This window comes from Pteronotus mesoamericanus, unplaced genomic scaffold, assembly GCF_021234165.1.
Source record: "Pteronotus mesoamericanus isolate MK-2021 breed Mesoamerican mustached bat unplaced genomic scaffold, CSHL_Meso_final contig_1173, whole genome shotgun sequence".
Taxonomy (NCBI): Eukaryota; Metazoa; Chordata; class Mammalia; order Chiroptera; family Mormoopidae; genus Pteronotus; species Pteronotus mesoamericanus.
This window is the reverse complement of record NW_026555032.1, coordinates 1,209,199-1,220,325: the sequence shown is the minus strand read 5'-3', so window position 1 is coordinate 1,220,325 and position 11,127 is coordinate 1,209,199. Positions and strand designations below refer to the sequence as shown.

The 11,127-nt window shown below is 58.1% G+C and overlaps 1 non-coding gene across 1 annotated transcript; it reads right to left on the bottom strand.

The window, feature by feature from the left end:
• Window positions 1-10,634: 10,634 nt before the first annotated feature.
• Window positions 10,635-10,768, bottom strand: LOC129077614 (small nucleolar RNA SNORA41). The gene has a single exon (XR_008529880.1). It is a non-coding gene; the product is annotated as a small nucleolar RNA SNORA41 (small nucleolar RNA).
• Window positions 10,769-11,127: the final 359 nt, after the last annotated feature.

The following is an 11,127-nucleotide window of genomic DNA, read 5'->3' as shown; positions in this document are numbered from 1 at the left end:
TGGAGCACCCTTTCTGGGGCTTCCTCCTTTCCTTGTGATTGGGGGTTCTTCCTTAGTCCTCCCATTTTGGGGGAGACTCTCCTTGCGCGCGTCTGCTTCTTAAATTGCCCTGTTTTGACTCCCTCCCTGCCTTTGTGGTGTGAACTTCTGTCGTAGGAGACCTGTGTGATTCAGTGGTGCAGCCTCCTTGATCTCTTGAACTTGATGCTCTTGGGATGCCCTTCATGCCGCTTCTGTTGGCTCTCTGCATGTAACTGGGTTGTGATTGTTGGTGGGTCGTTCTTTGGTGAGAGTCACTGCACCCGCCATGTCGAGTTGCTGTCATGCCGGTGCTGCCAGAAGAAAGCACAAAGCCCAGGAAACAAACCCACACCCACCAAAACAACTCCCGCCCGCTATGCCGCTATCGACAGCAAAGGTTCCAGTATGAATAAGGGTGTAAAGAGACTCCTATAAGAAGGGAGAGCAAATATGGGATGGCCTACTGAAAGAAAACTGATTTTGAGCGGGCAGAGAGGGGAGCACCGGTAAGAGTAGGGAATCGGAGCAACGGGAGGAGAGAGAGAGTGAAATTTACATCATGTAAAAAAGGGAATGAAGAAGGCGGAATGGGGTAAGAGAAGGGAAGCCGATCGTACTAGGTTTCAACGGAAATTGAAAAAAATAAAATAAGATCAAGTGAGAGAGAGAAAGGGAAAGGGGGGGAAGTAAACAAGGAAGAACAAAATAGGAACCGAGTTGCAGTGCAGGATCCACCACAGAAGTATGAACAACAAATGAGCTAAAATCAGTGTAGGTGGCATGGGAATAAGAGGGGGGAAAAGCAAGAAAAGAAAGCTTAAGAGAAGTCTAGAGGAAACGGAAGTGATTGTGAGATGATGGAGGGAGAGGGAATACAAAGAGTGAGGAACGAAAACCAGGGCACGACAGGGCAAAGTTAACATCTGAGATGAAAGAAAAGGGGGAAAAGGGCAGGATGAGAGAGAGGAAAAGAAAAGAAAAAAGCAGCCTAAGGCGGGGCAAAACTACAATTGGAGCCGTAACAAAGAGTCAGAGAGGGGAACGGTAAAATTTGAGATTTGAAATACAAAATTTGTGAGGGTCTACATATGAGATTGAAAGACTGCAACAACAGCTACCCTATGCACAACCAACGAGCAAAGATTGCTAAAGGTGAGGAGAGGACACACGTATTTTAAGAGCGGGAAGATGAACGTGAGATGACCATTGACCAGAAAATTGGTTTGGAGAGGCTGGACGGGTAAGAGTGCGCAATGGAAACAAGTCTCAGCAAGAGAGAAGACAAAACTAAAAGCGAAAGGAACCAAAGGACAGAAGGGGGTACTGTGGGGTAAGAGAAGGGGTAAGATATGTGACCTGACATAGGTAAACTACAGTATGAAATCTAGTGACTTAAGACGCACAAACTCGAAGGACAAGAAATGAATGTTAGAAAGCTGTGCAGGAAAGAAGATATCAGAAATCACGGAGAAGACCACGGTGGATTTCGTCTGGGGGGCATCTAGTATGTCACGTTGTTTCTTCTTCCTGGACCTGCTTCCGGTGATGTCAGACGGTGACCCCGTGGGACCTCAGGCAGCCCGTTGGAGACTGCCAGCCATCTACTGTCTGTGGCTGACTCCTTCCGTTGTTAAGCTAGTCCCTCTGCACTCAGCAGCCAGGCTTAAGCACCAGAGGGCGGGGCGGGGCCCCTCCTGGGGTCGGGGCAATGGTTTCCCCCCAGGCTGCTGCCCCTCAGGGCAGTGGTCTGCCTGAGCACGATGGCTGCTGCAGTATGGGGGCGCGACTCAGCCCCGGGATCCCGGCAGCTACCCTCTCAGTTCTCTCCCCAGAGCCTCCATCCCCAGTCTCTCCTCAAAGGTCTCTAGTCCACTCCGCCCACCCCGACCCCTTGCTGGAGCCCAGGGCCAGCAGCTGCCAATGAAAATATATGCGTTGGCCCTTTCAGTGGCCCTGTGCGTCTCCAGCCAGCCGTCTCTGCTAGAGAGAGTCCCCGCTGCTTTTCGCAGCTGGCTGTCATCTGTGTACTTTGTGGGCTCTGGTGCTCCAGGCTGGGAATCCCGGCTTAGCCTTTCGACACCACACTTCTCAGGGGGATCCGACCGGCCGCTTACATAGCCCTAGGGCACTTCAGCCGCCGACCTGGGTGCCCAGCCAGCCCTCTCGTGTCTCCACCGCACTCCCTGCCAGTCACGTCACGCCGAAGCAGATTCTTCTCTCTGTCCGAGGTTATGAGGCTTCTCTATCGCTCTTGCTCCGTTGTTTGTTCTGGGTGCGCTTGTTGTTCCTCCACCACCGAGTTGTAATTCCAGATTGGTCCTGGGAGGAGGTTAGCGCAACTTCCGCTCACTCCTCTGCCATCTTCGATCTCTCCTATTAGGAAGCTCTTAATAACTGCTTTGGGTGTATCCAATAACTGCCTTTCACAATAATCATTAATTCTCGCAGCATTTTATTCCGGCACCATCATTTTCCGGTACCTAAATCATACAATTCCCCGGTGGAAGCATCTGGGCCTGGAGCTTTCTTTGGTGTGGGGTGGTTACTTACTGAGTCACTCTCTTTGAATGTAACTATGCAGAGCACCTATTTCTCCTCGTGTGAGTTTCAGTAGGCTGTGCCTTTGGAGGAACTGGGCCATTTCATCTTAATTATCCAATTCATGGGTATAGGCTTTTAAATAATATTCCTTTCTTTTTCCTTTCAACCGCCATGGGATTAGTAGCAATTGTCCCTCTTTCTCTTCCCACCATAGCAACTGCTGTCTTCTCTTCTTGGTTACTCTGGCTAGAGGTCTGTCAATTTCATTGATTTTTTTTTTTTTTAAAGATCCAGCTTTTGGGCTTGTGTTGATCTTCTCTATTAATTTCCTGTTATCAATTTCATGGATTTCGGTTCCCCGTTTTGGGTTTGGTTTTTTTTGTTTGTTGGTTTCGTGTTTGTTTTTGTTCTTTTTGCATTTCTTCCGTTTCACATCAGCTGTTTGCTGTGGCTATATACTGTAATCTAACTTCTTCAGGTGGAAGGTCAGATTATTAATTTTAGATATTTCTCCTTTGCTAACAGGAGCATTCAATGCAATCCCTTTGTTTTAAGAACTGCTTTTGTTGCGGGCTGCAAATTTTGAGAATGTTCATTTTCATGTAAAATATTTTAAAATATTTTCAAAAGTGTTGTTTTCTTTTGAGCGGTACGTCATTTTACAATGTGTCGTTTAATCTTTAAATATTTTGGGATTTTGCAGCCACCTTGTTAAATTTCTAGTGTAATGCCATTGTGGTCTGAGAAGATAATTTCTATGATTTCTGTCCTTTTCAACCTGTTCGGATCTCCTTTATGGCCCAGAATGTGGTCTACCTTGGTGAATATTCCGTGTGAGCTCGAGAAGAATGTATATTCTGCTGTTGTTGGCCGAGGGACTCTATGACTGCCAGTTAGCACCAGTTCATTGACGATACTGTTCATCTTCACAACATCCCCACTGATCTTCTGCCTGCTGAATCGGTCATCTGCTGATGGAAGAGCGTCTCTCCCTCTTCTTATGACATCAGCCACCCCGCTTCAGCATGACCTCTTCTGAACTGCTCACATCCGCAGTGACCCTATATCCAAACGAGGTCACGTTCTGAGGAAGTGGGGTGAGGACCTCAACACAGCCTTCTTTTCGGACAGGGGGTGGGGGTTACAATTCCACCCACCGTGGCATCATTCACAAGCCATCCCCGCCGAGCGGGTGGTGGGCCATGGGGCCTGGTGTGTGAGAGAGGGCCTAGCTCCAGAGAGAGCAGATGCAAGCCCCAGCCTTCTGACCCGCCGTAAGACACTGCGCTGGTACCCAACGTCTTCCTCTGCCCAAACGGGACAAACGTAAGTGCCAGCCAGGTTAATACCAAAATGAAAGAACGTGTGAAGTGCCCGGCATGGCGCGTGCGTGGTGCAGGGTCCATCGGTGTCCAGATGACCTGGACTAAGCGGCTCAGTGGGGACGAGTGTGATCCGCCGTTGGACACAGACTGCACCGTAAGGTGAGGACACATCCTACGAGCCAGCATTCGTAGCGACGACCACCCAATGGCCCCGTAACGAGAAGGGTGACTTTGAAATCTACCATCTCATCAAGGGCAGTGTTTCCCTTGGATGCCTTTCCCCCAAGGGGTCCGTGGAGGTAGTTACACTTGAAGGCCGAGTGGCCTTTGGGGAGGCGAGGGCCTGAGGTGGGAAGAGTGCAGCGCGTGCCAGGCCGCGGGGCTCTGCCGCAGAGCCCCTCCGAGTCCGTGTCAGTGTGGCCGGGGCGTGGAGGGAGGAGGCTGGGGAGCGAGGCTGCTGCAGAAGCGACAGCCAGGCCAAGAGCCTCGCCTGCCCGTTGAGGACTTTGGCCCGTGCTGAGTGATGGCGCAGAAGCTCTGAAAGGACTTCGGTACAGGAACAGAGGAGCAAGACTGGAGGCCGAGCCACTGGGAGCTCCGGCGGTCAGTGCGGGGAACCCCGCAAGAGCGGGCCGTGGCTCTGACCCACGGTGGCGGCAGCGGGGTGAGATTCCGCAAGTGACGTTGGCAGGACTGGCCGAGCCCTGGACGCCCTGAGGGGTCAGCTGCTCTGTCGTGAGAGGGCAGCACCAGGCCCGGGACCTGTGGCACGTAATCAGCCCCAGCACGGCCGCCTGCACCCCCAGCAGCCCCCCAGAAAGAGCACGGCTCAGTCTGTGCCCCAGGGGGACCCACACCCTTCCTGGTAGGTGACGCAGGGTGGGACAGTGTTTCGAGAGGAAATGCCCGTGACCTTTCTGGCTCGTGGCAGAAGGAAGGAGACTGCAGCAGCACAGTGGCCATTCTTGTGCTCGGGGGAGGATATGGGGGCCTCGCTATCTGTTCGGACGTCTGCCTTTGTCACCAGGCAGCCAGCGCCTGTGGCTGAGATGATGTCTCCATTCTAGGCCGAGTGCGTTACACTCCTCAGTCCTTTTTACTCTGTGTGTGTGTGTGTGTGTGTGTGTGTGTGTGTGTGTTGTTAAAGATTTCACGTACTTCTTTTTAGAGAGAAGGAAAGAGGGAGAAAGTGAGGGAGAGAAACATGGATCGGTTTCCTCTCACACAGCCCGAGCTGGGCACCTGGCCCACAACCCGGGCACGCGCCCTGGCTGGGAAGCGAACCTGTGAGCTTCTGGGTTGCGGGCGGGTGCTCAGTCCACTGAGAGACACCAGCCAGGGCCCACAGCTCAGCTGTTAAACTCAGGTGTGATGGGCCCATCGCGTCTTCATTGGCTCCAGGGTTTCGTGTTTGCTTTGAGGGCACTTAGTGCAGGTTAACTCAGGAGTCTTGTCCTCTTTCCCCAGGATCACACGAGTGTGTCAGGTGGGGCTCCGGAGGGAGGGGCCCGGGCCCAGGGGCTTCGGTGCACGCGAGTCAACATGCGACACACGTGAGAGAGCCTAGCCTGACCAGGCCTGGGCCGGGAGCCCCGCGGGCCGTGCCGACCCAGCCACAGCCCTCTCTGCTTGGACCCTGACCTGCTTCCTCCCCCCCTCACAGGCTCAGGGACCTTTCCCTGTCTCCTGAGGCAGAACCCCGCGGCCCGTCCCCCGAGCCCCAGCACTGCCCGGATGAGGTCTCTCATGGTTCCCCAGCGCCGCCAGGTGTGCAGGGGTCAGCCCGGAGCGCCCCCGCCAGGCTGGGCCAGTGGGCTCTCTGGGGAGCTCAGCGCACGGCCCCACCCTGCAGCTGGCCAGGGGGAGGGAGCGGCCCTTCTCGCTTTCCCGTCCCCATGTCCTGCGCGGGGCTCTGTCACGCTCTCCCCACGGCCCTGGCGCAACGGGGCTGTGAGAGGCCGGCACAGCGCCCCTTCCCCAGGACCCGCTGGCATCTTGGGATGTTGGCAAGGGAGCCTCCATAATAAGGGCGCGTGAGGCGGGGAGGGCAGGGCAGTGAAGAGCTGGCGGAATCACGGATGGCAGACGATGGAATGATCCCGAGAGTGGCTGGGATGGAGCCCTGGGGCACGTGGGGGCGGTGGCATCAGAAGGAACGGACAGGAGGGAGGAGGTGTGACAGGACTGGACAGCCGCTCTGGGTGGCTCGATGGGGTTCAGGCTTTCTGGGGCATTTGCTTGGGGACAAAGCAGCACCTGGAGAAGACAAGGGGTCGCTGGATTGGGGAGGCGAGTCCACTAGGACTCCAGACCCCCAGGTTCCTTAGCCCCAGTTGTCACGCTCATGGAAGTTCTAGAAAAATCATTCAGTCACATGTCGGGGGTGGGGGGTGTGGATTGGCTCCTTTCCGTGTCAGGTGCGCTGAGTGTGGGGTCCAGTGCTCGGTGATTTCCACCGTTGTCCTGGGAAGCCCAGAGCTCTAGAATTCCCGGCTTCTGAAGTCACAGAGACGGACAAAGGAACAGAGGCAGACAACTCAGATTCTGGAACCGCGTGCTTGGGTCAGACGCTCATTCTCTGCGTTGGCAGCGAGTCTGGTTCTGTGCGTTGGCAGCGATGAAGAAGCGAGTCTCCTTTGCCCCCCTCCCCAGACCACGCTCTCCCACCCCTCTTTCCTCTGCCCGACCCCTCTCACCTGTCTCCCTGTCCCCCTGCCCTCCACAGACCCGCGCTTCGGGGCGCCGGCCTGTCCCTCCCCCTGGCCCCCCACCTCGCCCATCCAGGTTCCCATCTGGCAGCAGCGGGCCTCGTCCTCTCCTGGCGGCCCGCAGGGCCAGCAGCGTCCGCAGGGCCTCCGGCGTCCGCCGCACCCCCTGGCCTGCCGATCCCCCTTCCCCCCCTCCCGTCAGCATTGCCCAAATGGTCTGCGACAGTGTTCGCCAGTGTCCTCTCCTCCCAAGACCCCCCACCCGTCCCCCTCTGGCCCGTGGCCCCCTGGCCACAGGGTTCGCGGGCCCTACCCCACCTCCTGCCGGGTCACCCCTTCCCACCATCGCCCCTCCGTCGGGCCGTCCTGCAGACGCGCCCCGGGGCCAGGAGCCCCCGCCGCAGGGCACCCGTCTAAGACTCAGGGTTCTGATGCCTGCTGTGCAGTGGGAGCCGACTGTGGAGGGAAGCGGCCACAGGTAATGCGGGTGGGCCCCCAGAAACCGCACCCCCAACCCCGTGCCGGCTCCACACTGAGTTCTCGGACATTTGGGTGCCATGCCAGCCCATGTCAGCGGGCGCGTGTCCGTCCTGGGGAGCGGCGGAGGAGCGATGGTGCCCTGTGCCCGGCCCCTACCCCACGCCCCAAACCAGCCTCCCTGGGAGCGAGGGACCAGGGGCCCCTCTGCAGAGCAAAGGCTGTCTGGGCGGGAGGTGGGGCGGGGGCCCTGTGGCAGTGGGAAGAGAGGGGAAGGCCTGCCGCGCGGCCCCGGGGCCTGGAGGCTGGGGGAGGTCGGGGCGCCGGCTGGGGCCAAGCGCCGCGGTGGCTGCGGTCCTGGGCGCTGAGAGGGCGGTCGCGGAGCTCCGCAGCTGAGCGGGCCCCCAGCGTGGCGGGGTCAGGGCCCTGTTCCTGCAGCCCCGCTGCGGGCAGCCGTGGGCCTCCGGGGCTGTGGGAGGCTGTTGCGCCTGGAGGAGAGGGAGAGGGCTGTCTGGAGGGGCCTCGTGGAGGCGTCGGGGGACCCCCACACCATCCTCCCCTCCCTTCCCTGCAGGGCCCAGGACAGCCAGGGCTCCTCCCGTTTCCCGCCCCTGGGAGCAGCAAGCAGAGGCCCGAGGGGCCAGACGGTGGGGACCCCGCGACCCAACTCTTCCGTGCGCCCAGCTGGCCCAAGCGGCTCCAGATCGGAGCGCCAAAATTCGGCAGCCCCTGGCCCTAGGGAGGTGAGTCTTGGGAGCGCCCACTGAGGCTGAGCGGCGGGTGGAGGGCCCCTGAGGACTCCCAAACGACTCCGGCTGCCTGCCCCTTCAAGGGGGCACGTCCCGGGCTGGCTTTCCTGACCCCGGGCTGCTGCGCTCAGGCTCCAGGATTATGCCTCCTTTTGGCCCCTGTAGCCTTCTCAGTTCCGATCACCGCCCTCCGGCGGCGGCCGGCGGGCAGAAGTCCTGCGCTGAAGACACACCCTGCCACCGGCGCCCCCTGGCCAGGAAGCACGGCCTTTGCGGGCCAGGGGAGCCAGGCCCCGCCTGCCGGTGGCCCCGAGTTGCGAAAAAGATCAAGCGAACGCAGCCTGCCCGGACGCCAGCCTCGAGCTCTGCTTCCTACTGCCAGGAGCAGATGGGCAGCCAGGCAGAGCTTGAGGACCCCCTGCACGAGGCCCTTCCGGAGCGGTCAGCCCCCTTGCTCACTCTGTGCACATCCTGGCGGGGGGTGGGGGGGGTGGGGAAGGGGCATGTCCCACCCCGAGTGGAGCCTCTGCGGGGCCCTGGGCCAGGCCTAGGCCAGAAGCCAGGCCAGAAGCCCTGCTCCAGGCACAGGCCCAAAGCCCCAGGAGCGACCCGCCCTGCCCGCCGCGCCCAGCTCTCGCTCACACTCCTGCGCCTGACTTCTGGCCCCCAGACTCCTCCAGTCCGATCTCTCTCTCAGCACACACGTGGCCGGTCTCCAAATCAGATACGGGTCGCCTGGGTCCCCTTCGACCACACACGGCTCTGCACCCGCCGTCCCTGCCCGCTCTTGATGGGGCACATGGACGCACTCGGGCCTGTGTTACTGCCAGAGACCCACCTGCTTCGGGGGCGGGGGGCGAGAAGCCCTGGCGTGTCCAGCTGAGTGAGGAAGGAGACTGCGCGATGAGTGCCCACGGAGCCTGCCGTGCCAGGGCCCGGCTCCTACCGCCCGGGGGCGCCAGGCAGCCTGCAGGATGCGGCCGGTCCTGGAGGACCGCGGAGGTGGACGGCTTCTGTGAACACCTCCCTGGGCCACACCCACCCTTTTGGGTTTGGAAGCTTTTCGGGCAGATTCTGGGGCTCCAAAGAGCCGCACTCCTCAGGCGCCTGCCTTGTCTCCCCGCCCAGCCTCTCAGACAGGCCTGACCAAGGACAGAGCCGTGAAACGTCTACGCAAGACACCAACGGCCCAGCTCGTGGGGGCCGTGGGCCAGGAGCCTTGTCCCCAAGAGGTCCTCCGCCCCCAGCCCAGGGCAAAGGACAGACTGGGTTCTCGGAGGCTCAGCCCAGGCCCCAGGGCTGCAGGGCAGCGCAGGACAAGCGCAGGCCCCAGGGCTGCAGGGCAGCGGCGAAACCTGGGCAAGAAGCTTGCGGGGAGGGTTCCTGCTAGGCCGGTCCCCTCGCTCTGTGTCTTGCACACTTGCCCTCTCAAGAGATGCACCCGGCCTGCAAGTGGGGAGGCGGGGAGCCATGTCCTAGCCAACTTTGCTTCCCAAGTGCTACTTGCGGGCGACGTTTTAGGAGCTCTCAAGGGAGACCAGGCCCTTGTGTCATCACTGAGAGCTGTTGCTTTAAAAGAGACCCGAGACCCGGGAGACATGCCGCCGGAGTCCACGTTCCGCTGAACACGGGATCGGACTTGGAGGCTTCATTTCTCCCCACCCAGAAGGAATTGCTGCCATTTCCTGAGGGACGTGAAAAGGACGCAAGGTCGTGAGATGCCACGGGGAGCTCCAGGCTGCCCCAGCGCCAGGAGGGCGGGCGAGGGTGCCAGGGCCCAGAGCCCAGAGCCCCTTGAAGCCCTGCTGCTGGGGGGGTCCCAGACAGGTTCGCTTTTCCCAGAGCTGCTAGACTGCGGCCTCATGAGTGCGGGCAATCTTCCCTGACTCTCCTCCTCAGCCCGGGCTCCTGGCAGGGGCGCCAGTCGGCCCCCGCTCGCCTTTCCTCCAAGTGGGAGAAAATATCTGTTGAAACCGTTTCACAGAAACGTGGGCAGAAGGCCCTGTGTACCGGCCTGGCTCTATCCCTTTTTCTTAACCTGGTTTCAGAGAGATAATTTGGATTGTTGTTCTGAATGTGTTTTATAATGAATAAACGTTAAGTGTTCTTTTGTGCAGAACAGTAGTTCCGCCAGAAGCCCATCCTGACAGCTTCAGCTCCTCAGGTGGCAGCTCAGGGGCCCCAGCCTGAGCTTTGACAGGACCCGCCCGACCGTCAGTGTGAGAGTGACTACTCGAGCCTTCGAGATTTCAAACCCTTTGCTCTGCTTGGTACCTCTTCTCTCTTCGGTGTGGAGGTCCAACAGTATCTGCGCTGCGCAGAGTAGATTTTGAGGAATTAGCATTCATGTTCCCCTAGAGGAGGACTTTCCACATAATTGCTTCTTCTGAATGAGCCAAGCAAGACTTTGCTCAATGGCTTCCATTTTGACCCAGAATCCCCAAAACAGGGAGTTGCTAATTGTCACGTGCTATATTTTTATGTAACGTTAACTCATGAGGCCCAAGTGGAAATCAGGGCCATCTTATTCAAGGAAACCAACTTAAAACTTTGTTAAAGGTGCATTTAATTTGTTCACACATGTTTTAAAATGCATCGATAAACTCAGGAGTTCAGGGACACAAAAGGAAGCCTAGGGCAACATGTTTTTGGCCAAGGTGATCCAGCTCCTCTTTGCACTCAGGTTTGGACTCAGGGGTCACCACTTCCAATCCTCTACATGGCAGCCTAGAGGAAGCATCATAAGTCGTGGCAACTCGCCACGAATCCTCCAGCCCGCGATATTCTCCAACCGTATTTTCTGTGGTGGTTTCTTGTGTTTTCTCACGCACATGGCCACTGTCTGTTTTGCTAGCACAAAGGTGTTTAACCGTGTAGCAATTGCTTTCCCTCAGAGGAATGCCACAGCTGCCACCAGCAGAGCAGCTGCAGACCAGTAGCAGTGGAATATTTTCTGTGTTTTCTATTATAACCATCCTGGCGTGTCGGAAGGGGGCAAAGTACACCCCTTTGAGCCAAAGCCCGAGATGTGCTGTCACCTGCCCTGCTGGTGCCCTTTGGTCTCATGAGGCCACCTGAACCTCCACTCTCCTGTCAGTCGGATGCGCCTGTGCTGCCTGCGCTGCCTTTACAGCTAAGCTGGCGATCCTGCGATTCACACGTGTAGGAGAGGACTCCTGCTGTACACTCAGCAGGAGGTGGGCTGAGGGTTTGCAAAACGTACAAACGAGCAAGCAAACAAGAAAAGTCCAAGAGACCGAGTTTTTGAGCATGTAGCCCCCCTCACACTGTACTGTGGGAGTACAG